The sequence below is a fragment of the Strix uralensis genome, chromosome 27, assembly GCF_047716275.1.
Source record: "Strix uralensis isolate ZFMK-TIS-50842 chromosome 27, bStrUra1, whole genome shotgun sequence".
NCBI classification, from domain to species: Eukaryota; Metazoa; Chordata; class Aves; order Strigiformes; family Strigidae; genus Strix; species Strix uralensis.
In genome coordinates, this window is record NC_133998.1 from 4,301,121 (window position 1) to 4,326,205 (window position 25,085).

Here is a 25,085-nt window from a genome sequence, read left to right on the forward strand (position 1 = left end):
AATAACCACAGGACAGCAACTCCACGGATAATCCAGATTTCTGGTCGATTCCAAAACACCTAAAAGGACGCAGTTCTCAGAGCACAGGCGAGTCCCCAGAGAGGTTGGAGAGCCCCATGCCACTCTTCCCAACGCTGGAAAAGCTCACACCTGGATTGCAAATCAGTATCTCCTTTCCCACCGTGGCACCATCAGGATCAGCAATGCCTTGGAGAGGGAGCGGGAGTGCAGGAGTGTGAGCGAACCCGTCATAAGCAGGAACTCAATTCTGCCCATCATTATCGTTGGCTTTAACAAATAGCTTCTGGGGATGGCAGGTACTTTATTAATTTTTCCCCTGTGCAGCATGCAGGATGATTGAAGAAATCACTGGCCTGTTGATTTGTTTGCCTCCCTGGCCCAAAATAACTAGCTATTTATTTTTAACAGCAGGATGCATCAAATCCTCAAGTCGAGGCGATGGAGCTGGGAGGATGTGCCACACACATGGCACCGGCGCCTGGGCAGAGGGTTTCAGCCCCTTTCTTCACATTGGGAAAAAGCCAGGTCCAAGTCTCCCACTTGCACTTCAGACACAGAAAAACTGAATAAAGGGATTTTCCACTCCATTGGGTTTCTTCTGGCAGCCACATTCCTGGTGATGCTGCTGGACTCGTTGCCCACCGTGTCTGAGCTTTGGTCTGTGTGAAGCCCAGGGAGGGTTTTGGGCACCTCAACCTCAAATGCAGCCCCTGGCCTTGGACTTCGCTGCGCATCCCTGATGCGTGGGGTGGGGGTGGATCTTGTGGGTGTTGTTAGGACAAAAAAAAATGCAACGTGCACATTGGGAACCAAACAACCTTGGAAGGTGCTTCACCCTCTAACAGTTCTCTTGCAAAAGCACAGGCACGGGAGATACCAGGCACAGGCTTGTCGTGCTGCAGCACCTTGCTGAGTCCTCCAACACGCTTCCAACACCTCAGCAAGATGTTTGCCACATCCCTGAGCCCTTCTGGAGCTCTCCGAGGTCAGCAGTGAGCTGAGGCCAGCTCAGGTACCCATTGCAGATGGAGCTCCTCTCCTGTCCCAGTGTCCGCAGTTGCTCATTCAGGATTCGCGTTTTGTCCTCCCATGGGATTGCTCCGGGAGCGCAGGAAATGCCCAAAGGAGCAGCTGATGCACAAGGACTCGTGCAACTGAAAAACAGGTTAATCAGCCCTCGCGAGGAAATGCCACTGCTGTCAGCCGGGTGTTTTGGGGGTGATCTCCTGGTGGGGCTGCGCAGGCAGGAGGGTGCATCCAGTCCAATGACATCCGCAGGACAGGATGTGTCCTCCACAGCTCTGCTTCATAAAGACACCCCTGGGGTTCAGGGGAAGGAGTTTCTCAAGTCACACAACCCCAGCAGAAATTACACAAGGCAGCTTCGATATCCCCATCCTGTAGGCCCCTACAGATGACCTTTTTTGTGAGTTTTTTTAAGCACCATCTCCATTCTTTGTGGTTACTGAGAGTGTTTTCCATATGAGCAGCACTGGAGAGTCTTCCAGAGCCTGCAGCCATCCCACACTGGAGCCTGCTGAGCAGCCAAGTGAGACCTGCAAAACCCCAACGCAGGCTGCGAGCTGCCACAAGGACCACGTGGGCAGGAAGGGATCTGCCAAGGACTTAGAACCACTGCTGGGGAAAAGCAAAGCCGAGAAAGACGGTGCAGATGGAGGGGGCTGCAGCAGCAACGTGCCATGGCCAAGGGGACGCAGGGACAGAGAGCGAGAACAGCCAGCTCCAGCGCTCCCAGCATCACCAGGCTGGTGCAGGGTCCCCAGAGTCCCAAGGCAGTGGTGGCTGCTGCCTGCAACAGTTCAGCAGGGAGCTGGCTCTCCCCACGCACGCCTTCCCGCCCGCTTCATGGAGAGCCCTTTTTCTCTTTCTTTAGAAAAAAGGAAAAAGGAAGGGAAGCGACTTTGCAATTCTCCAGGGACCCAGGACTCCTCGTGCCCACCCCCAGAGCAGGGCTAAACTGCATTAAGTCCAAACAGAGCCCGTAAGCAGAGGAAATGACCTCTCCCTGCACAAACGCTTCCCCCTGCTCCCCGGGGACAGCAGAAGGGACCCCAGGGTGCATCTTCTACCTGCCACACACACGCCCCGCACACAACGCCATACGCAGCATGCTATTTAAAAGCAGGTCCCGTGCAATTGTCCACCACATGTCGAGTCATGCCCGGGCCAGTGTCTGCCTCCCCCCCGGCGACCGAGGCCTGCGCTCTGTGCAAACACGACAGGCTCGTGCCCAGGGCCGTGCACGCCGAGCCTGGCAGCGACGCGCAGCCGTGAAGGCAGCGTTGCCTTGTCCAAACAGGCCCGGGCGTGGGCTGCGGTTTGTGCGGTGCAGTGCTTGGCATTGATCTTGTTTTGCCACTGTAGCGTGCTGGGGTAAATCGGCACATGGCAGCATCACCTAATTGATGGAGGCAGGTAAAGACTCTGTTTTCTTGGCTTGGGAGAGAGAAACAGTGATTGCCACCTCGACCAGGCTGGGCTGCAGCACCAGTAGCTCAGCTGTCTCACTCCTGATGCAGAGACCCATCTCTTCCAAAAAGACCTCCAGAAACGTGCTGCTGAAAACGCAGCAAATATTACACACAGCTCCCTCCTCCTCCCCACGTCCCAGCCACGCTCTTCCTCCTGTTCCCACCCTGTCCCATCAGCCGCCAGCTGCAGAGGGGCCCTGCCATCTGACAGGTGAAGCTTCAGGTTAACAAATCCAATTTGTTGGACACAAAAAGCCAAAGCATTTCATTTCTGCTGGCTTTTTCTTTATGAAATTGCTCAGACATTCAAGACGTGAAATGTCACCGTGTCACTTGGTGGCAGCTGAGGGCACGAAGCTGGAAAGGTCAGGAGAAGCTCTCCGAGAGCTACCCCTGCTCAGCTTGAAGGGAAGGGGGACGGGGCAGACGGGGCCACGTCAGCCCGTGCCTCCCCCAGCTACAAGCCCAGTGCTCCCAGTCCCACGAGCTCTCAGCAGAGTGCAGAGGGATGTTATCGACCAGTGCTGGAGCACGAGCACCCACTCGTGACTACAAACAAGCCCCTTTTGCTCTCCTTGGTGCCAAAACCCTCCATCACACTCCCCTCGACTGATGGTCCAGCTGGAACCATCGCATTTCCCTGAGCTTCTCCAGCTCGCTCTGAGCACCACAGGGAACACAGGGCTCGTTCTGGTCCTGTGCTCACCCGAGGCAAAAAAACACAGCCACGATGCTTAGCCAAGCCCTCGCATCCATATCATCAACATGCACGATGGCAGATCTGCCCCAACAGCCGAGAAAGAGCCACGCTGCCGGCTGCCCCACAAAAGGGCGGAAAATCCACTGCAAATCTCTCCCCAGAGAAGGGCAGGAGTTCTCACCCCTGAAGGGTTTGGTTGTAGGACAAGGCTTGCTCAGAGCCCCAGCAATGCCCCAGGCAGCTCCTTCTACCCGGTGGAGACAGAGCCTGGTTCCCAGGTGCCTCAGAGCCCCTGGGACGCTGCTCCATTTTACTGCAACCAGTAAAAGCAACAGTGAACAAAGCCAAAGGGATTTTCCTAGGGCTACTTGGGGCATCTGCCATTTGGGTGGGACACAGCAGCAGAGCCCGTCTGTGTCCCACCAGGAGCAGGGAAAGCTCTGGCATGTGCCAGTGAACCATACAACGGCGCTTTGCCACCACCTCCGCCTCCCCCAAGCCGGGTCTCAGAGCAGGGATGTGGGAAGGGTTTCTGCTGCGTTATCCCACAAGCGGTGCTCAGTGCACCCTGTCTCCAAACCGGAGGGACCCAAAAGCTGCGTCAGCGCAGCAGGAGCCAGTTGCAGAGGCCATGGGCAGAGACACGGGCTGTGTTCCCTGCCGGGTCACACCGCGGGGCAGGGAGTGAGTGCTGCAGCTCCCGGGCACCCTCCAGCTGGGAGGGAATCCGAGACCTCCCCCCGCGGGTGAATTTACTGCTGGGAACATACAGTTACAGACTGGCCGATACCAGCAGTGAGGCAGAACAGGACACCCCGCGGCACAAGGCCCAGCTATGCAAGTTATGAAAGCGCCTGAAAACAAAAACGGTTGGTGTCTGTTTGTCCCCAGGGCCAGAGCCACCGAACCCACCGCCAGCAGCTTCGACACAGACACCGCTCCAGTCGCGTGTTTAATTGCAGGAGGCTGGGGAGAAGATGAGCTGCTGCAGGTTTCTGTGCGTCAGCCCCAGCCTTATGTCAGGAATGTTGCTGTCCCAAAAGGCATCTCTGTTCACCCGCACCCCTGGGGGTTCAACAGCTGCGGTCAGCTGCAGCATCTCCCATCCCTCTCGCCAGCCCGCGGGATGCTCTAGGGATGTTGCACTGTTGATCAAAGTCTCAGGCTCAGTGCAGTGCCCGAAGAGAAGCACAGTGATGCAATGCAGGAACGCAGGAGCCCATGCTGGGATTTCACCATCCTGTCCCAAAAGGCCAAACTCCCATCCCAGAGCGCAGCAGGTACAGATGGGAGAGCAAAAGCTGCTTCTCACACCACCCTACCACATTCTGCGGATGATTCCTGGTCCCAGCAGCAGGAAGGACTGCTGGCTTCTCTGCTCAAGAAGATGCAGAGCAGGGGTTTTTCTCCAGTTTGCCTCCGTGGCACATGAAAAAAATCAACCAAGAGAAGCACTGCCAGGAGAGCCTGATCCAGGCAGCAGTGGGCAGCCAGAGCCCAGGAGTGGAGAACAGGGAGACACGACTGGTCAAGCCTGGCTAAGCAGCAGCCACCTGCCCTGTGGCCAGTGCTGCAGCACCCGTGGGGGTGACATGAAGCCCGGACTCTCCCGCGGTGGCAGGGAGCTCCCACTCCCACGGCACGGGGCTCCGCCAAAGCTTCCACGCATCCTCCTGGGAGGGGGCGGCCGCGGCACGGAGCCCCGCCAGGAAAGCGGCACAGCCGGAGAGGGGGCAGCTGGCACAGAGCCAAGCAGCGGGGCTACCGGCCCCCTCTGCCGCCGAGCCACACGGGCTGTTCCCGCACCCGGCGTCCCTTCCACCGCCTCCTTCCCGGCGGCATCCCCCGTGCGCCCGTCTGCTGCCGCCCGCTCCTGCCGCCTCATCCCATCCTGCCTGCCCCAGAGCCTTCCCAAAAGCAGGAAAACCTTCCCCGGAGCGGTGCTGCTTGGCAGCGACGTGGCTTTTCCCAGCTCTTGCCCAACTGTGCCAAAGCACGCTTCGAGAGACTCGACGGCAAGCAAGCGCGCGCTCACGGCATCAGCCAACTGCAAGCGCAAGTGTGCCAAAGGCTACCTCTGTCCCACGCTGTCCTGCTCCCGCAGGAGAAGCCAAGAGATGCACGTACAGACAGAAAGGGACGGACAGACAGGACTCCATTCGATGCCACCGCTTTCAGCACTGCCTTATCAGAGGGCGCTGAGAAAGCAGTACAGCCATCTTGTGACTTAGAAAACCCCAAGCCCGGCAATTATTTACATAGGCAAGATTTCAGGATATAGGGGTTATTCCCTCCTAAAAGACTAATCAGAAAAGAAGTGGTTTTAAAATAAAGCGACTTCCAAAGAAAAATCCAAGTTGAAAGTCTTGCTTTAATTTTACTCTGAAGATTAAAGCATGTCGCCAAGGATTCTGGGGACCCGCCGTGAGTCTGGCATCACAAGCTTCTCTGAAACTTCCTAGAAAAGCCTCAATCGAGTCACCTGTAAACGCTCCTCCTGAGAAGGTTCATAGGGCTGGGAGGAGAGCGAGGCTCTCTGGAGCAAACAGCGCCCGAGACACTGCCGGCCAGCCCCTGCCTCAAGAGCATCTGTCCTGCAGCAGTCAGGACAGAGGATGAAAAATTGAGGCACAAACAGGGATATGACTACCTCAAAGATGCTGGAGAAAGTCAAGGGTAAGCCAAGAACAAAGCATGGGGCTGGGAGATCCAGTTACGAGATGATGCAGCCTAATTACAGCCCGGCTCTGGGCAGTTTTTAAGAGCAAAATACAAGCCTACGTGCTCCATGGGCTGAATCGGCCCGCGCTGGGGATGGCAGCTCTGGGGCACAGACCCCTCCGGGGACAGCTCTCTGCCTTGCTGCAGTGTTTTGCAGAAGGGCTCTGGGTAAGAGCTGAAGCACTCCTCTCCCAGCTTCCCACCTCGTCAGCGCGCTCGGCACGGGCTACGCCGGCAGCACGAAGCACTCAAGTGCACGGCAAGCTCACCCCTTTGAGGAGGCACCTGAACACAGCGCAGACGTGACCTGTCTGCCCCCCGCCACTTCACCAGTCCTGCTCCCCAGCTCCCCTAGACACACAGCAGAGACCCAAACCGTGTCATCCTCCTCGATGAGGGGGGACAGTCCAGTAACTGCAGCACGGGATGAGGTAGGATGTCAGGGAACAATGTCCCAGGCGGGTCCTCGCGCGCAGCTCTCTGCACACACCTAGATGAGGAAGACCCCTGCCAGCTGCAGGTGTGTTTACCTCTGGGCACAAAAACTGCATCTCCTATCTTCATCCCCTCCTTGCTGCTCCTCATCCAGCCCAAAATCCAGCTCCTTGCCAGCCCTTGCACGCTGGAGGCCCATGGCACCCATCTGGGCACCCATGTGAGCCCCCACAACCCACACGACACACTCCCCAAGGCAGCCGGGATGAACAGCTGCAAGGGCCATTAATTATTTTATGCACCTTCCTCTCTTATTTCTAAGAAACACTTCAGCTCCTTCCCACCTCCCTACATTTCTCTCTTTTCAAAGCAGCTTTACACCTATTTTTAGGAGGTCAGGACATCTTGGGGCTGCTGGATGGGTGCTGTCCCCTGTGTCACCTCCAACGGGAGGAGGAGCAAAGGGATGCTCGTGCTGCCCTGCCGGGGCAGCTGCTCAGCCTGAGGATTTTCAAGCTGCTTTGCAGAGGGAGAGATGGATGGATAAAGCCTTGAAGCTGTAGTCCTGCTGCCTGCAGCTCGGGAGCAGATGCTGAGAGCACTGGAGGTCTGTGGTCGCTCTCAGAGCCCAGACAGCCTCACTGGGATCCCCTTACGGGGACCACCAGCAAAGGCTTTAGGGCATGTAGTCCATGAGCAGCCCCAGGGGTCAAAAATCACCATCGGTGCTCCCACCCCGCAGCACCGGCCAGGCTTCTGCAGGTCAGACTACTAAAAATTGAGGACAGGGGCTGCAGGTGGCTGGGGTTTTCTCCTCGTTCCTCCCCGAGGAAGTGGGATAACGTCGGAAGGACACACAGTGGCAGTGGCTTATCCTCAGACCTCGCTGCCACCTCCTGCCCTGTATCCAGCTCCACGTGGAGAACGACAGCAGGTTCATCCTCAGCCTTTGAGGGTGCCAAGTTGTGCTTTGGGTTCCTGGAAAAAATAAAATCTTCTTATCAGCATGGTGCAACAAGTCCTTCCAGGAAGGAGTTAGCAGGGAACTCGCTCGGCTGCCCTCCTCAGGCTCTGAGCAAGTCTCAAAGCAGGGCCATCGGGCAGTGCCCGGTGATTCCAAATTCAGGGGGACTTTCCTCCTCCTGAAAAGTTTTGCAGCAGGACAGAAACAGGCTGCGAGTCTCAGGGCCTAGACACCAGAGGGGAATAGAGGTGACAGGAAATCCCAAACCAGAGGAGAATTCAGCTTGTTCTGGGTCAAATGCAGAGCAGGAAGCGGAGGCACAAGCAGAGGTGCAGGGAGAGGAAAGCCCTTTCCAGAAGAGCAGCCCAAGAGGTCAAGTCCATACAAGGCTTCTGGGCACTCACACTTCAATTCTGATGCCAAAGGTTGAAACCCCAGAAATGATCAGGAGCCGGCTCCCCAAAACCTCTGGGGTCTTTCCCAAAAGGGGCTCAGAGGACGATTAGCCAATGTCTCTCTGAAGCAGAGTGGTCCCGACGGCACATGGGACCAGCAGCCACCATCTCCCACCACTGCTCAGATGAAAAAAAAAAAAAAAAATCCATCCCGGGCACAACGGATGTCACCTTCACTTTGGAGTGGGGAGCTGAGCTGAGCCAGGACACATGGATCCATGCGGCCATGCCAGATGGGGAGGGCAGACGCTGAGCTCCTGCGGTCAGAGCCCTCCGTGCAACAGCAGCCCTTCCTCGGCGGTAAAACCAATTAAGAGAGGAACGAGTCGAGCAGCACTTTGATGGATGCTCCCCAGCTGCCGGCAGCGCAGGGACGCAGAGGCCACCGTGCCGGGTGGGGAGCTGGGGCCATCGTGGCTGTGCTGCGTGCCGGGGGACCGGGAAGGAGGTGAGCAGCACTGCTCGGCCCCCGAGCTCCCCAAAGCAGCCTGCAATCATCACGCAGAGCCTGCTGATGCTGAGCCGCTCCCAGGACTGGTGCTGGGTCCCGCACGCTCCCGTACTTGCTCTGGACACCGCGGGGAGAAGAGTAAAATGGCTCATCTGGACTGTACGCGGCACGTGTTTTGCCACACGCAGGGCCATCACCGCCCCGGCACCCCAGGAGAGCCGGTGTAAAGCTGCATCCCCTCCTGCCAAAATCCAGCCAGGGCAGCAGCAGGGATTTACCCCTTGCAGGGTGGAAGAGGCACGGTGGGGGTTAAGCTGCATTGGAGTGCTGCCCTAAACCCCCAGCCACAGGCAGGGAGCAGGCAGGACAGGGGCTGCGTTCAAAGGTCCCTTCAGAAATCCCTGGGCAAGAAAACACTCTTGGGTTCTAACAGGGACACCAGGTTACATCCGAACTGCCACCATTTTAGAGCCCTGAACAGAAACAGCCACATACAAATACCACCAATATACCTGGGAAAAAGAGATTTGTTTCTTGCTTTATTTATCAGCCAGGCAAGCGATTCTCCGTGCACAGACAGGGGTGGGAGAGCAGGAATACATCCCCAAGACACCCTCTCCCGGCTCCAAAAATGTATTCGCTATCCCCAGGCGGTTTCTGGCAGGGTGGAGAGATCGCTCTCCGATTAGAGATGTTTATCAGTAAGCTATAATGAAGGTGGGACACTGACACTGTGATGAATATTATATTTCAGGAAAATTTAAATGAAATGATCCATCATGCCCAGCAGAAGATCAGCAACACCTTCTGGCAAGCACCCGCACCAAGCGGAGCGGCTCCGCGACTGAGGCTCCGCTTCGGAGACCTGCAGTCACCTTGCCTCGCCGCTCCAGACGAAAAACAGCAGCAACAGATAAGGAAAAGCACTTCATATTTCCAAGGGCACATAGCGAAGCAGCAACACTAACCAGCTTGCTTGCAAGAGAGCTGCAGCCTTCTCCAGCACGGCAGCGAGACATCCCCCTTGCACAGGCTCCGCCGAGCATCGGGACAACCCACGTTTCATCTACTCGAGCGAGTTCAGGTCCTGGCGTTCAGCACACCCAGAAATAGAGTGCCCTCGGAAACAGGACGTCGTTCGTGCAGGATGCAGAGGGGAAGGGTTATGGAGCGGCTTTTCCCTTAAGTGAAATATTGCCGCCGGCTCAATGGAAGCAGGAGGTTCGTCCCTCCTGGGAGGAAGCTATCAGAAACCACTCTCCCTCCGAGCGCGGCTAGCCCATGTTTTGCTACCTGTTGCATTTTGCAATTGGGCAGAACGCTGGCAGAACGCAAAACGACATTAGAAAGCAAGAGTGGGTGCAGCGGCGCGCAGGGCAGAGACACCAGAAACACTACAAGCTGCTGCAATCCAGACACGAATGCATTACACATTCATCTGAATTTTAAATACAGAGCATTATGACTGGCATCCTCACAACTGCCACAGCAGCCTCGGCACTACAGCTTTTATGGTAATTCTCAGGGAGTTACCCACAAGGCACTGCAGAGATTTTCTTGGCAGCCATCCTAAACTAATTTTTATAGGTTAGTGTACAGTTATACATAAACGTTTAAGAAAAATAAAATGGCGACTCGGAGGGAAGGAGCCGACCGGGAGGTTCCTGCACCACTTTGCTCACGGCACGTGATGGTCCAGCACAAAACGTCACAGGGCCAAGGTCTGTGCCACCGCCAGCCACCCCACACCGGGGACTGTGGGACAGAAACACCAGCTGCTTGATGAACTGGTTTGCACTGGGCAAACCCTGTGCACCACCCACCACAACACCCAGCCCTCTGCATTGCTCCTGCACCGGTGGCTCCAGGTGTCCAGAGCATCCCTCTGCCCTTGGCAGGGTGCTCAGCTCAGCCAGGTCACGCTGGGCCAGGAGGCGGCACTGCCACCACCCTGCCTGCTCCCGGGTGGCCCATCGGTGTGGGTGCTGGGCTGCGATGCTCAGTCCCCGGCCTCCCCTTCCCCCAGCTTGCCCAGGGGGGTCGTGTGCCCCTCCAGCTGCCTGGCGGGGACAGGAGCAATCCCAGGGGACAACAATTTGTTGGTGGAAACCACAGCATCCCAAGAAACACCTCTGATGTGCTTTGACACCAAATCCTCCCCGTCACCGTTCCTGCCTGCCCAGGGCCACCCCTCCGTCCCGGGCACGTCCTCTCCCGCAAGGAGGAAAGGATGGTTTGGCCCCCACCTGCCCGGACCTTGGAGCTGCCAGCGGGACGCAGCCCTGCCCATCACCTTTGCTTTTCTCATATCCTGAGTCACGCTGGTCAGGGGTGACATGGAAACTTCACGTGGCGACTGGAAACTGCTGCTCAGCTTCCGACTACCCTTCGCAGCCGACGGAGGGAAAGAGTCGAAGCCGCTGCCAGCGAGCGACAGCAACACGGTAAACAAAGGAAAGAAGCAGCAGGAGGGAAACCTTGATCAGTGCAAGCCAGAAGCAGCACCCATCTACGTTTCACAGGTACCAGAGCAAACACTTGATGATATAAGAGCTGACAACTGGTTTAAAAAAATGAATCCTCGATTCCTGCAGATTTTGCGTGCATGCACACACATGTGCATTTGCAGCACAGCAAGCAGTTAGTCTGTCCATCTCAGCTGTCTTCACAAAAGCAAAATGGAGGGAAGCATGATCAAGACTTTTAAGGAAAGAACCTTTCACATTTAAACCATCTGCAGAATTACTAGCAACTCTGATGTGGATACAGGGACACCACAAAGAAGAAAACAATTAAGCAATGGCTCAGAGGGAGAGATGGTGAGATACAAGTCAAGCACCACAAAGAGACAACATACGGAATTTCAGACAAGGCTGCTGTTTTCCCTGAGATGGGATTATTGCATTTTGAGAAGCCACGCAGAAACCAGCACACCATGCCCTCCCTCTCCTTCCCGCTATTTGCAACCCCAGCTCGGTGGCCGCAAGCAAAGGAGATCGAGAGCACTCTGCCTCCAGTCTTGTGCCTTCTGCACCCAGAGCACGTGGTTACCCCACATAACCCCGCATCGCATCACGTGTCAACTGCCCACAAACCGAATTGAAAAGGGGAAAAAAAACCTGAAAGCAGCATTATGTAAAAATAGGGCATTTCTGAAGTTAGGATCTGGTGTAGCTCGATTCATGCCTCAATCAGGCGTGTAAATCCACCACCTCCCAGGAACACAGCAGCAAGCACCAAAGAGAGCAAATTGTTCCTAAAGTCTGAGCAGACCAGCTTACCTGTTGTGCTCTTTAACTGGCTAACTAGGGGAGACTCGACACTCAAAAGCGGGACACCAGGTCCTTCCCACCGTCACGGCCCTTCAGACCACGTCTGAGATGCCCCAAGACGGATGCGGAGAGATGGCAGCGGGAGAGGCAGGGCCCGCAGGCATTGCGCTCCCCACGTAGACTCACATGCAAATCCTTCACTACTCAAACCCCAACGGGCTTAAAATCCCCCCGGAGAGAGAGAGACCCTTGTTGCAAAGCACCCGCAGGACCCACCACATGTTGCAAATCGTGGCTGCAGCTGCACCAGCCATGATCTGAGTCTCCCACCTGCAGCCGCGCTGCCCGCGTGCTCCCACCCACCCTCCCTCCCACCTCCCGAATCACACCATTAAAAGCCGCTCGACCTTCAGGTTTTCGCCTCCGTTAGGATGTCCCCAGGAAGGTGGGGGCATCCCGCTTGCTTCCGAGGTCCCAGCCAAACTGCAATCCTCTGGTCTGATGTAAACCAGCACCATATAGAGCAATCACCTACAAAACGAGGCTGTAAACAAGTGATTCAGCTGGTGCTTTGCAAAAACAGCCCCAACACCACAGCAGAATCAGAGACCTCCAGGAGCTGGGCAGGAACAGCCACAGGCTTCCAAACCTAGACCATCCCACAGCTCTGATTTAATCTGATTTATGCAAACGTTAAACCAATTTAGGTGTGCACATTGTATGAGTCGCCTGGCCCACTTTAATTTGATAGGTTTTTAAACCTGTTTAGACAAACTAAGATCTGCTTTCTAATCTAGAGCAGCTCTTAATTGTGCAAATGTTGCCAAGGAACTAGAGCATGGATGTTACAAGAGATCCTATTTGTACAACAACACTCAAACTGCAACGGTCTGAGCTACAGTAACGCGTGGAAGAGGGCAATGCTGAACACCACGTCTCTCTCTGCGCTGGCCACGTCCATGCAGCAGAGCTCCAGAACCCCTCCAAAGCTTTCCAAACCCAAGATGCACAAGCCCAGGTGAGTCCCAAATAGCCCAGGGCCGCAGCAGGCAGGCTGGCTGCACTGGGATACGGCAAAGCCTCGCTTTTCTGCGACAGAAAACCCCGATGGGACCAGCAAGTCCCAGGTGTAGGGAGAAATCCCACTATTGGGTCCTGGTGTGTCCCCCACCCCCACGAGCTGGGCTGTGGTCACCCTCATCATCACCCCTTTGTCTCCAGAGACCAAGCAGAGCATCCCTAAATGCCTCTGAACATCTGCACCGCCTTTAAAAAGCTCTGGGGTGTGTGTGGGAGCCACACTCCTGCCCTCCAGAGCTGGTGGGAGGACAGGAGCCAAGAGGCTTCATAGATTTTAAAAAAAAAATAAATAAAGTTTAAAGAAACTCACACCTCCCAACCAGCTCCTTATCAAGTGATGTCAAGAGGGCAACACAGGCTGAAAATTACTTTTTTGGGTGATGCTGGGTCTGAACAACCATCTGCAAAGGGCTCTGGGCGCAGGACACGCAGTGCTGCAAGGGCTTGTTCAGACGAGCAGCAGGCAGCTATTGCAACGGAGAAGCCAAGCTCGACAAATTACTATGCCAAGACAATGATACCCAACTTAGGAAAAAAAAAAAAGTCCAAGAGAATTATGTTGGATCAGACCCAGAAGTCTGGAGGGTTTACGAGTTGAAGGATGGAGGGGGAAAAAAAAGACAATTTCCAGTTTGCTAGGCTGATGTCAAAGACGACAAAAAAAGCCACTCAAGTTATAAAGCAAGCAATCAGAAAGAGAGGACAGGATCAAAAAAAAAAAAAAAAAAAAAAAAAAGAGTCTAACAGGGCCTTCAGATTGTTCCAGCTTATTGTGTAATAAACTTTGCAGAAAGGAAGCTGGCCTCAGCTTTACTACTTCAGGGCTCACAAGTTTAAAATTGACAACAATTTTTTAAAAATGATACTGTTCTGTTATAGCCAGAAGCTTCACAGTCTGCCCAGCCTGACTATTTTCTTCAGCTTTCAAATATCCAAAAAAAAAAAAAAAAGTTCTGGAGATCCTGCCCAGAGTCACCAGCCCGGAGCAAAGCCCAGGACTCCTGACCCCGCTCCCACCGACCTCTGTGCTCGCGGCAGGAAGCAAAGAGCTTCACGGATGGAGGGAGCTGGGCCAAGGGAAGGGATTATGTGAAGTAGAAAGTCAGGCACATTTTTTACACTGTTGAAGCAATGATTTTTAACTGAAGTCATTTGCAAATTTTCCTTTTTTGAGGAGAGAGTTATGAATAATATGCATGTTCTTATCAACTCATATAAGAAGAATTTAAAGCTCAAAGTTCAGCAACTGTGGATTAAACTACTTAGCAGCACCTTTTTAATGCAACTGAATAACCTCTCTCCTTACCATCCGCTCGCACTGACTCGGGTTAGATCTGGCTTCACTTTATCTCGGTATCCTATACGCGCAATTTTGTTATCTCTGCAATGCAAAAGAAAAACTGTTTTAGTTGGGAACAGAGAGGGTTCAAATAAAATCCATACGCGGCGGCAGGCCACAGGCAACATCTCACTTCCATCACGGCGACTCGCCACCCACGCAACCTCATACGCCACGTGGAAAAGCAGATAAACAGTTCAACATGCGTTTACTACCTCGAGTTATCCTGCAACGAGGCGAGCAGCTGGACGGGACCGTCACCCCGCTCCACGCCGGGGTCAAGCCGACTGAACCACGGGGGCACGGCCACGCAGCGGGCATCCAGCCGACCCGCTGCCAGCCCAACTGACCCACCGCTGGATTTAGGGACCTCGAAGCAGCCTCAGGTGGGACAGTCTCCCACCTCAAAGTCAGCTTGGAGGTCTCTCAGTACGGGCCGTGGCACGCAGCGTTCCTACGCTGCGAAGAACCACAAACGCCCCCCTCCAGCCTCAGTTCCCCCAGCGTGCAGCCACACCATCTCCTCCTCAGCCATCCCCGCTGGCTGGACCCCAGGTGTCTCTTCACCCTCATTCCCACCTCTCCCCCCAAAGCAGAATTAAGGGTCTGACAAGAACCCACCCTCCTGGAGAAAGAGCAAAGGCACATTTTCCCCTCTTCTCCTTAGGCAACGTGTCGCACTGGTTATTCTTTAGCATGCAGGCAACAGGCAGAGCAAACCCGCTCCCCCCGGGGCGAGACGGAGGAGACACCCCTTTACCAAACTCACATTTACAAAACCTGGTGAGCACCAGGGACTGGGGGGCACGAAGGACCCGACCCCATCCCGCCAGTGAGGCCGATGCCAGAAGACGACTACAAGAAGCCTTGAGGACCTCCTGCCCCCCATCACCTCCATCACCCCATGCACAAGCGTACGAACGGCCCCGCTGCGGGGGACCCCTCTCCCCCCACGGGCAGCCCCCCGCGTTACTCGGTGGCACAGCTTCAGCTGGAAGCTCCTCTCGCATTACTCAAAGTATTTATGACTTTTTCCCCATTTGAAATATGGGCCCTTACCACGCACAGGAAGGAGGAGGAGAGTGCCAGCAAACTCGTTAATTTATAAGCCAATCTGGCAGGGAACAATTAACAGCTTTCCCACTGCCAGGTTGGCAGAAGGAGGGGTGCCTTCCCCCCAGGGGGGGCAGGGGGGTCCCCGCATCGGCACGCGCCCTGCCCTGCCGAATCCAGCCCCCGTCCTGCTCCAGACCCAGATACGACCTTTTTCCACCCCCACCCGCCCGAGGGGACAAACAGCCTCGTCCCCCACAGCAGGACCCCCTTCATGTCACACCGCCGGCTCCCCCAGCCCGGCACAGGCACACGACCCCCAAAAGATGCTTTATAGGGAAAAAAAATAAATATAAATCCATAATATTTTGCCGCTGGGGACACAGGTCCCTGCCCGAGCGGAGCTGCCGGGCAGCGCTGGCAGCCGGGAGCGCCAGCGAGGAGCATCCCCTGCGAATGTAACCGGGGGTTGTCCGGGGAGGGGACGGGGGGGACACCCCAGGCGCACACCCCCTCGCCCCCGCGGGGTCTCCACTCTTGGAGGAAGGGCTGGAAACACCCCCCCAACCAAAACCTCTTTTTCCTCCCAATAGCAACGAGCGCTTTTGCAGAAGCGAAGCCTCTCGGGGACTCGAAGCGGGCAAATGCCCGAAGAGCAGAGAAGTCCCCCACCCCGGGGGGGTGCAGCACCCGCCGAGAGGCACCACCCATCCCCACAGCACCCAACACCCCTCCCACGGGTGTCACCTCTTCACCAGCTCTATTTTTTTTTTCTCCCTTATCCCATATCTACACCATTTGCTTCCCTGGCAGGGACTGGAACAGGATCCTCACAGTGAAACACAAACGCTATTAATCATTACTCTTTTTTTTTTTTTGGGGGGGGGGGGGGGGGGGGGGTATCACTCTCTATGTGACAAGTTTTGGCTTGGGGACACCGGGGCTCCAGGGCCAGCACTCACCCGCCGCAGGATGGCCCCAGGGCTCGGGATTTCAGCTGAAATCCCCGAGGGTGGATGGAAAACGGCCGCTGGCTGCCGAGCCCAGGGGTCCCCGAGAGCAAGGGGGGGTCCCCGAGAGCAAAGTGGGGGGTGGGGGTGTCCCTTGGTCCCCACAGCCACCTGCGCCTCGCAGGAGGAGGAGGTTTGGTGCCATCAAACGCAGAGGAGGGGACCCCAACTCCAAGAGGGGGTCTCGGGTAGTTTTGGGGTGACCCGGCTCCCTTCCTCGCTGCTGTCCCCATCACCGGGCCAGCAACAGCCGGGGGGGGGGGGAGTGCGGGGAGAAACCCCCTCCCTGGCTCCGGAGGACATGGCACCCCCGGGGCCACCGGTGTTCGGGGTGGGGCGAGGGGGGCACCCCGGGGGGGGACACAGCACCCCGGAGGAGGAGGGGGGGACACACACACACAGCCGCGTCCCCAGGCTGCGGCATCGCTCCCGGGTCTCCTCCGGCACCCGCATCCCGGCGACGCTGCTCCGGGAGCGACAGCGGCTTCGCCACCGGAGCATCCCCGGCGCACACCGGGAAGTGGAGAAGCCACCGAGGGGGGGGGACATGAGGGCCCCCCCCCCCCCGGTCGCCCCCCACCAGCGCGGGTGGTCCCACAGCGCGGGGGTGACGCCAGAGCACCCCAAATCCCACCGCGGGGATCAGCGCCCAGCACCCACTCGCCCGGCGGGACCGCGGTCGGGAAGGGGGGGACGGGGGGGACACGGGGGTGCCCTGTCCTAAAGGGGGGGCGAACCGGCACCGGGCGCGGGTCGGGGGGGCCCCGGGACGGGGCAGGGACCGGCCGGCTGCCCCCTCCCAGCCGGTACCGGGGGTCGAGCGCGCCCCCTCCCTGCACCCCCCGCTATAGCGCGGCTCCTTCCCCCCCAGCGCAGCCTCCCCTCCCCGCACCCCTCCCATACGCCCCCGGGGACCCCCCTATGCACCCCCCGCTACAACGCGACACCCCACGCACCCCCGGCAACAAGCCCCCAAGGCAACCTGCCCGCACCCCTCCCAGGCGCCCCCCGCTATAACGCCCCCCCTCGACACCCTCCCCCCCCAACAACGAGCCTCTCCCGCCCAGCGCCGCTACACCGCGACCCCCCCCCAACACACACACCCACCGCTATAACGCGGCCCCTCCCCGGCGCAGCCCACCTGCCCGCCCCCGCTACAACGCCCCCCCCCCCCCCCGTCCCCTCGCCGCCGCTCCCCCGGTACAACGCGGCCCCTCGCTCCGCCGCGCCCCCTTCCGCGCGCGCCCCACCTGCGCCCCCCCCGGCTACAGCGCGCGCCCGGTGCCCCCCACCTGCACCCGCGCGCCACAAAGCGGCCCCGCTGCGCCGCCTCCCCCCTCGCTACACCGCGCCCCCCCCCTCCCCACCCACCGCCCGCCCCCCGCTATAGCGCGCCCCCGCCGTACCTGCCGGCGCGGCCACCCGCTCCCATGCTGGCCGGCGGAGGGGCGCGGAAGGGCCGCGGCCGCCCTCCTCCTCCTCCGCCTCCGCCTCCTCGCCGCCGCCCTCCTCCTTCTCCTCCTCCTCCTCCTCCTCCCTCCGCCTCCGCCCGGCGGCTGCGCTGGGGCCGCGGCGCGGGGACACTGCGGCGCGAGCTCCCGCCCGCCGCCGGCCACTCGCACAGGTGATGTCATTCCCCGAGCCGCCGCCGCCTGACGTCACCGCGGGGCGGACCCCCCCTTCGCCGCCTCCTCCTCCTCCTCCTCCCCCCCATCCCCTCCTCGAGGGGGGCGCGAGGGGCGGTGACGTCACCGCGGAGGCGAGGGGCGGGGCCGCGCCTTAAAGACCCCGCGCGCGCGCGGGTTGCGCACGTGGGCGCGGAGCCGCGAAGGGACGCGGAGCGGCGGGGGTGGCCCTGGGTGGCCCTTCCCGTGCCCTGCTGCGGCGGTTTCAATAAATTTCCCATTTTTATTACATTTCCCATTTGGGGGAATATTTGCAATATTCAGTTTATTTGCCATCACCAGTATATTTCTCATATGCAACGTATTTCCCTTCAGGTATTATCGATATTGCATCAATTTTCCACAAAGCACACTACAAATATTAACAATATTCACCGAATTTCTCATATTCAACATATCCCCCATAGTGAATATGTTGGATTCAATCTGCTTCTCATATTTGATATATTTGCCATATTTAATGTGTTGCCAATATTCAGTATATTGCCTATATTCACTATATATACTGAATACACACTCACATGTAATATATATTTCATATATTTCATATATTTCATATTTCCCACCTTCAGTATAGTCCTCATAGTCATTTCCCATATTTAATATATATCCCATATTTAATGTATTCCCTATATTTAATATATTCCTGATATTCAATCTATTTCCCACACTCATATATCCCACATTTAATACATATCCTATATTTATTTCCCACATTTAATATATTCCTGATATTCAATATATCTCCCAAACTCAATATATATCCCATATTTAATATATTCCCCATATTTAATATATTCCTGATATTCAATCTATTTCCCAAACTCAATATATCCCACATTTAATACATATCCTATATTTATTTCCCACATTTAATATATTCCCGATATTCTATATATTTCCCATACTCAATATATATCCCATATTTAATATATTCCCCATATTTAATATATTCCCGATATGCTCTATATTTCCCATACTCAATATATTCCCCATATTTCATATATTCCCCACATTTAAGGCCTTTCCCATACTTCCCATTTCCTATTTCCCACCCACGGCAGCTCCCCACTGGGACCGTTTGACCCCACCGTGGTGGCTCTTTCCATTTCTAACCCCCCTGGTGCTCCTTGGAGCCTGCAACGCCCCGTGATGCCCCCAGCCTTTGGTCACCAAACGCAAAAATTGGGAAAAAAAAATGCAAAAATTGGTAAAAAAGGGGTGGTTTGGGGAGAACTGGGCCAATGGCCGTCAGTTCATCCATCATGGGAGGGCTTGGCGTTGAAAGGCTGAAAGTGCTGCTGGGGAAATTCTCTAAGACAGAAGCACCTTTCAAAGAGAAAAAAAAAAAAAAAGGAAGAAAAGAAAATTAGAAAGGAAGAAAAGAAAAAAAAAAAAAGGTAATTGGAGGAAGCATTTTTTTATCATTTTCCTTTTCTGAAGCTCCTGAGCATGCCGGGGCCCAAAGCCATCTCGCCATCTCGCTCCGAGGGCAAACACCCGCTCCCCCATCTGCTGCTCCGTGAACTTTCCTTGATCCCCTCGTGCGCCTCCTAATACTGACCAAATGTCAGCCGCACGCCGAGTTTTAACTGTTCTGGGGAAATCCAACAGAAAAATGGTATTCTTTCTCTTCCGCGGGCCGAGAGGAGCCGCTCCGCCTCGGGGCACGGGCATCGATACGGGATTTTGCCCGTTTTTCTGGGTGACGAGAACCGCTTGTTGTTGAGCCAGGAGGCTGCTGTTGCTGAGGCCTTGGAGATAAATTGTGGGCGTTAAACCTGCTCCATTTTCCCGGATACACCAGGAAAACACCATCACCTCTCAGCGCCGTTGTCAGAGCTGCGGGCGGAGGTGCCGCGCGAGCCGGGAGGGTGTCAGGCAGCATGAGGAACCTTCACATTGTTGTTCCAAATTAATTTTCCTCTGTGAGAAAAGGCTCTTTCCAAAGAGAGGAGCCTGTAGAGACCCACAGAGGTCCATAGGAGACCAGCGAGACCTGTAGGTGTCCGTAGGGGTCCATACAGACCTGTAGGAGCCCATAGGAGCCCGAACAGATGCACAGGGGTCTATAAGAGCCCATAGGGGTCCATAGGAGCACCCACAGATCCATAGCAACCCGTGGGGACCCACATGACCCATAGGAGCCCATAGGAGTCTGTAGGGTCCCATGATGGTCCCTAGGAGCCCGTAGAGATCTGTAGGGGTCCATAGAAGCCAATACAGATGCATAGGGCTCTATGGTAGCCCAGAGGGACCCATAGGGGTCCATAGGAGCTCATGGGGACCCACAGAGACCCATAGAAGTCTGCAGGAGCCCAGAGGGACCCATAGGACCCCACAGGGACCCTTAGGAACCCACAAGGATCCATAGGCGCCCATAAGGACCCATAGGACCCCACAGGGACCCTTAGGACCCCACAAGGATCCATAGGAGCCCATAGGGACCCATAGGACCCCACAGGGACCCTTAGGAACCCACAAGGATCCATAGGCACCCATAAGGACCCATAGGACCCCACAGAGACCCTTAGGACCCCACAAGGATCCATAGGAGCCCATAGGGACCCATAGGACCCCACAGGGACCCTTAGGACCCCACAAGGATCCATAGGCGCCCATAGGAACCCATAGGACCAGCTACAAGGTGCCCCTCACACTGCTGTTGGGTCCAGCCCTACCTCCTCATCTCCTGGAAGAGCCCCAGGCTCTGCCCCAGACACGTCTTCCCATCCTTTCCTGAAGCATCTCCTATAAGCCAGGGACCGATTGCTGATTTTCTTCCGCATCCAGGAAATATCGGCTTTCCCCATCAGCCCGACTCCTTTCCGAACGGCTGCGGAGCTTGGTGGCAAACACCGTATCGCCACGGCTCCCGCGCCCTATCTGCTGCATCTATGTTCTTAATGGATGTATAATACTTTACAGTAATTTCCTCATTTGTCATGCAATCAAATCCTTTGATCAGACATGGGAGAAATGTAAATATCAATTATTAACCATCCCATTCTGGTCTTGCTTGACTGGATTTTTTTTTTTTTATTATTTTTTTAGGGAGGAATTGATTTATTTGCAATTCAACTCTCCAACATATTTTTAATTAGGATGCTTACATTTCTGGATAGGCTATATTTTTGAAGGGAGAGTGATTTGATCACCAGAGCAATCGATGCATCCATGTATATTTTATAGCTGAGAGACAGTTGTGAAGGAAAGTGTAAAATAAGTGGGGGGTTTAAAATCCTGCGCGTAGAGGGCTGCTATACCATGGTTTAAAATCTCACTGGCCAAATTTGCTGCTGTGCAGTCATTTATAGCCCTTCAAAGCGTGCGAAGCGTTGGCATGAAATGGAGAGGTGGCCAGGAAATTTCTGACAGAATATTTTTCCATCTGCAAATACTTTTTTTTTTTTTTTTTTGAGAGTGAAGCCTTTTGTATAAACAAGTTGCCTTAGGCAAAAATGGCTTTGGAAATAAAAATAATAACAAAAAAAATTAGAAGAGTGAAACTCAGCTACTTTCTTTTTGGTGTTCCATTTGGAAATGGCTTTCCACTCAAAGTTTTAGAAGTTTCTGGTGTATATACAGCCTGAAAAGTCAGGCTGGGGCTGAGACACACATTTCTCTTTGCATTTCAGTATCCACACTCTCATGACATTTTCACTGGTGCCAGTTTTGCAGGAGGTAATCCCCAACCTTCCCCCCCTCCCCTCCAATCCCAAATTTGGCTTAAAATTCAGGAAACTGGGAGCATTCTCCTCTCAGCCAGGCTGTTTATTTGCTTTCTGGAGTTTTATTGAAGCTCCGAGAGTTGCATTTTGCAAGCTGTCTTCCTCCTGAAAGCGAGCAAGCTGCGCCTCTTCCTTAATCATCTGCTTTTGTTTGCTTGAAGGAAAATACCAAATATCTCATGACTTGCCATAGAGCCGTGAATGACTGCAAGGATGCGCAATTGCTGGGTGTCCTCATGACTAATGGGTGAGTTTTCAGGTGCACATGGAGCCTGCGCAGAGATATACCCCCAAATCCTGCTTGATTTTTTTTTTTTTTTTTAATCGGTCGATCTGCTAAAGCTTATGACATCTTCTCACAAGCCCAGCGGTGGTCGGTGCAGCCCTGCGGGGTGAAATAGTCACATCTTAGTGCCGGCTTCTCATCATGTTGTACCAAGACGTTGCGATCCAGCCCATGCAGATACGTTTTGTGGGTCCTCTGAGGCAGGAGCTTCCTTTATCCTGTAAACCCAACACCCACATCCAAAGGAAATCAAAAGTTTGGGCTTGACTTTGACACTTAGGGTTTGTGCTGGAGCCAACTTTGCTCCCAACTTCTTTCCCAACCCATTTTTGTTTCCACTGGGTTTTAATTCATTTAAAAGCCAGGTGGAAAGTGAGTCTGCTCCAGCAGCTGTAGCTGCCGTGCCCAGACACGGTCACCGGTGGGTTGTGAAAAAGGCTATTGAAGCCCCTTGATGGCATTTGAGTTCAGTTCTTAAATTAAAGCTGGTAAAACAACAAGTTAAAGAACAAGCACAGTGCGTGATCAACGCCAGCCTGTCGCTGGGCGAAGGGGCAGGTGCCGATCCGCAAACCCCAACCGCTGGGAGCGGAGCCCGGGCCACCGCTACCGCTTCTGGCAGATGCCGAGTGCATACGTACCTGCTTGGGAAGACGTGCTGGGGGACGACCAAGTCTGTAATTTAGTCACATTTTCTGTTTCATTTCCGTTTTCTTCCAGAGCAGATCAGTGGTTTCACTGGTCACCGGAGGAATTGGGCAGGTCAGCTGCAGGGAACGACCGAGCTCCCAATTTCCAGAGCTTGCCTTATACCCTCCTGGGGAAGGCCTCAGCAGCAGTTGAGAAATCACTCCAAAAAACTCATCCCAGGGTCTTCCTCAGGCAGAAACTCATCTCCTGATCTAACTTAAAGAGAGGTTCTCCATTGCTGTCGTCGCACCAGAAGCCGGCTCCGGCGCAGCAGCGGTGCTGGCATGGCGAGGCTGTGATGGAGCAGCAGGGACGGGTAAAGCCGAGCTCACCGCTGCCATCAGGAGGCTTTGCTCCAGCTTTGTGCTCTCTCCTTGCTCCCAAGTCCTCTTTTTTTTCCAGAGAAAGCCAGTGAGGAATAAATTCCTCTATAATCACAGCAATGGGGGGAGCTCATGTGAACCCAACCTGCGCAGGGCTGCCCGCCGGCCCCAGCCTCGGCCCCCGTGCTGCCCGAACGCAACGGGGCTGCCAAGGTTGATAAGGAAAAATGAAAACCCATTCCTGTGTTAAGCAAACAGAGCTGGGGGATGCGCTGCCAGGCTCAGCCCCGCACCAAGGCTCGAGCAAAGCTGCCCCTGCTCAAAGACGTCCCAAAACCCATGTGTCCATGAGACATAAGAAGCAGCTCCCTGGGCTGCAGGAGCACGTTTATGGCACAGTTAGTGATCTGGGGTAATTTGCAATGAAGGCAAATGCCTTCCAGCAAGGTTTTTTGGGGGTGTGACAGTACCTGGGGGCTGCAGGGTGGCATCTCAGGTGGAACCAGGTGCAGGGATGCACCCAGTGCCATCCCCAGACTGGTTTCCAGCAGCATTGCTGGTGCCTGGGGACCTCATTTGGGGTTAGAAGATGAGCAGGCGTTGAACACGTAAGACACGCTTTGGCAGTGTCTGCTCCTGCAGAACAATAGTTACTCTTCATGTTAGTTCAGTTACAGATCAAATAATCTGAAAAATTCACAAGTGGCTGCGGATACAAATTAACTTAACAAAACATTTTGAAAACGTCGCAGTACTGGGGAGAATTCAAATGCGGCACGCACTGGCGGAAGAGAAAAGCCAAGTGTCTGTACCGGAGTCCTCCCCATCAACATTTTCCCTGCGTCAGATAACACAGAAAGCAGCTAAAGCTGGATGAAATATAATAATAATGCAGTCCAAGATGGAGCGATGCCATATGGAAGCCCAGGGAAGTTTTCACTGCTCTTTGCTCCACTGATGTTTTTCAGCTGTGTCATTGGTACTTTGCTTTATCAAGAACATTACGGGCTGAATTCTGTCTTTGCAGTGAAAAATGGCAGGCTGAATTTTGCTCTCTATTGCACCAAAGTCATTGGTGTTGCAGGGAGGTAAAGGACAGAGGTATTTGGCTTGTGGTCACCATTTCATAACTGCAGAGCAAAGGCTATAAAACCTTGATGAATCTTTTTAGCTTCCAAGCTTAAAAATGGCTCTTGGTGCTCCAGCCTGGCTTGGTGCAAACACGGGTGCTTTGGATCAAGGCAGCAGCATCCTTGTGCCTGTGCTGGTAGCAACTTGTTACACACAGAAAGCAATCTGTTGGGGGAATAGGCCATCAGCTGATTTCCCTCTGATTTCATTTCCAGGAGGGACATTTCCAGCTCAGCTGCTCAGTGGGGCTGGAGTTCACCCTCTGCTCCACGGTCGCTGAATTGAGATGGGGTTTGGTGTGGGGAGAGGAGCCTGTGGGATAAATATGGAACAGGCTAAATAAGGAAAAGCTGCGTGGGATGCTGCAAACAGCCTCACTGTGAATGTAACCCACTCCGTATGTAAGGGCCAAACTCACACCCACACTGGGTTTGGCTTTCCCCACCACGAGCCAAAGCTGATGGGAAGCTGCACCGTGGTGGGTGCCCTCCCAGGGCGACTTCCCAAACATCAGCCAGACCCTGCGGGATCGATGAGGGAGGAGGGGAAAAGCAATCGCAGGAATTTCCCCTCCTTGCTGCAAACGAATTTGCCCTTTTGCAGTGGGAAAGGTGGCTGGGTGCTGGCTCAGGGGCTGCACAGAGGTGGCACATCGTGGCTGGGCTGGCTGCAGCCACCAGCAAGCACGTGCCCTGGTCAGATGCAGACAGCACTTTGGAGCATCTTCTCCTGGCCCTGGGCTGGGTTTCCATCCATGAGTTATCCCCTCTGCTTCCACCTCCAGCTGCTAAACCAGGCTTTATCCTCACCTTCTGGCTTCCCTTGGGTTTGCTCCCGTGCCATACACACCTCCTCCAGCCCAACGCAGAAGGATCCCTGCAGGCAGGGCTGAGCCCCCATCAGCCCTGCATCCCTTTCCCCACTGCACCCCAAACTCCAGCTCAGCACCAGCCACCCCAGTCCCACCTCGCCTGTGCTCAGGGTCACCCCACGGAGCTGCCAACAACAAAAAAACCCCTTTGGGCAGCACAGCACGAACAGGAGCCCTCCACACTACTGCTACCGCCGTTACTGTAATCGCTCCTCCCCAGCCGGAGCAGGCAGCAGAGGCTTTTTGTCCAAATGAAATGAGAACAAAACTGGTTGGAATAGTGTGGCGAGATTAGTCATTAGTCATTTCACCTTCTTTGGGAGCTGCTGCTAATTGAGACACTCAAGCACTGCTGTCACCTGGAAGCTGACTCAC

The 25,085-nt window shown here is 55.0% G+C and overlaps 1 protein-coding gene across 2 annotated transcripts in view; it reads right to left on the bottom strand.

The window, feature by feature from the left end:
* Positions 1-17,505, bottom strand: part of PTPRS (protein tyrosine phosphatase receptor type S) — a 162,751-nt gene extending 145,246 nt beyond the window's left edge. Inside the window, exons 1-2 of one of the 2 annotated variants that reach the window (XM_074851671.1) lie at positions 17,400-17,498; positions 13,898-13,972 (exon numbers count right to left, since the gene is read on the bottom strand). The gene's annotated coding sequence lies outside the window, so the exon portion shown is untranslated. Of the gene's footprint in view, positions 1-13,897; positions 13,973-17,399 lie in introns of both variants that reach the window. The other variant, XM_074851670.1, reaches the window with a different exon arrangement.
* Positions 17,506-25,085: the final 7,580 nt, after the last annotated feature.